The 1,402-nt window shown below is 40.4% G+C and overlaps 1 long non-coding RNA gene across 1 annotated transcript in view; it reads right to left on the bottom strand.

Moving 5' to 3' along the window:
* Positions 1-257: 257 nt before the first annotated feature.
* Positions 258-1,402, bottom strand: part of LOC116069805 — a 32,317-nt gene continuing 31,172 nt past the window's right edge. Inside the window, exon 3 of the long non-coding RNA XR_004110146.1 lies at positions 258-555. This is a non-coding gene — a long non-coding RNA (uncharacterized LOC116069805). The remainder of the gene's footprint in view (positions 556-1,402) is intronic.

The raw sequence follows: 1,402 nt of genomic DNA, 5'->3' as shown, positions 1-1,402 counted from the left end.
ATATCTTTCCAGACACTCCCACACCAACGACCACTAGTTTCTTAAAACACTTATTGCCTCTAACTGAGTATCTTCATTTAAAGTTAAAACTTAATTGAATTTTTATGGTTTTCGAAAGAAATTATAGATGGCCTTTGTCCTGAGTAATGGTAAAAAACCTCTAGGTTTTCCAGAAATTATTCTGAACACCAAAAGCTGGAAGTAATGGGCTACCGGGCTATGTTGGCACTCTGACATTCTGTGTGCTGCAGAACCAGGCCAGTTAAAACTTTTATGTTGTTTGGTTTTACAGAAAAGTGCAAAGATAAAGGAAGGCCCTCTTCAACACATGCTTGGATGACACTGTGCCTTTAGAGAAGGGTGAGGAGTCAGCCTGGCAGAGCAGCAGGAGCAGCAAGCACACAGCATGGCTTTTGTAGTCAGTAATGGATGCTCTTGGGCTCCTGTAGTCAGTAATGGATGCTCTTGGGCTCCTGTAGTCAGTAATGGATGCTCTTGGGCTCCTGTAGTCAGTAACGGATGCTCTTGGGTTCAGTGTTTGCTTCTGTGACTCATCTGGGTCAAGGAGAGGACAGGGTGTGGAAAGATAGTGCTGAAGGGGATGGCATGTAGCTATTAAATCCCTTTTCTAAAATTATTATTGGTTTTATGCACTTAAAATGCAGTTTACCTTTAAAGTTTTCAATGATCAGAACTGAAGAGATGCTCAGTAATTAAAAGCACTAGCTGCTCTTCTAGACTACTTAGGTTCAATTCCCAGCACCTACAGGGCAGCTCACAACCGTCTGTACACTCAGAACCAGAGGCTCTGATGCACCCCTCTGGCCTCTTCAGACATAAGACACACATTTGGTAGACAGACATAACATGCCAGAAAATACTCATACACATAAAATAAATAAATCTTTAAATATAAAGAAGAAAATTTCGATAATCTTGCAATAGGACATACGGTTTTTCCATTGATTAAACAGATAAGCTGGTTAAAATGAACCCCACTTTACAGCTCAGTTAGAATTTTATGAAAGATTCATGATACTTATAATCATTTACAACTTATTAATCAGAGAATGGCGTATGCCCACATACTAACACTTAGGAGACTGAGGCAGGAGGATTACAATGAGTGAAGGCTAGCCTGAACTACAGTGAGATCTCATTTCAAAAACAAAAGAAAGAAGACCCTACAACCTCAATAATAAATCAATGAGAATGCTCATTCAACAGTCTTCCTGTTCAACCAATGAGTTTCAATTTTTACTGTCAAAGTAGGCACTGCCTAAGCTGAGGATGCAGCTCGGTGTTAGAGTGCTTGTCTCAAATACACAAGAGCTTGAATCAATCCCCAATCTCTCTCTCTCCTGTTCTCTCTCTCTCTCTCCTGTTCTCTCTCTCTCTCTCT

Source organism: Mastomys coucha, unplaced genomic scaffold (assembly GCF_008632895.1).
Source record: "Mastomys coucha isolate ucsf_1 unplaced genomic scaffold, UCSF_Mcou_1 pScaffold22, whole genome shotgun sequence".
Taxonomy (NCBI): domain Eukaryota; kingdom Metazoa; phylum Chordata; class Mammalia; order Rodentia; family Muridae; genus Mastomys; species Mastomys coucha.
Note: the sequence above shows the minus strand (reverse complement) of the source record. Positions and strands in the feature narration are given on the sequence as shown.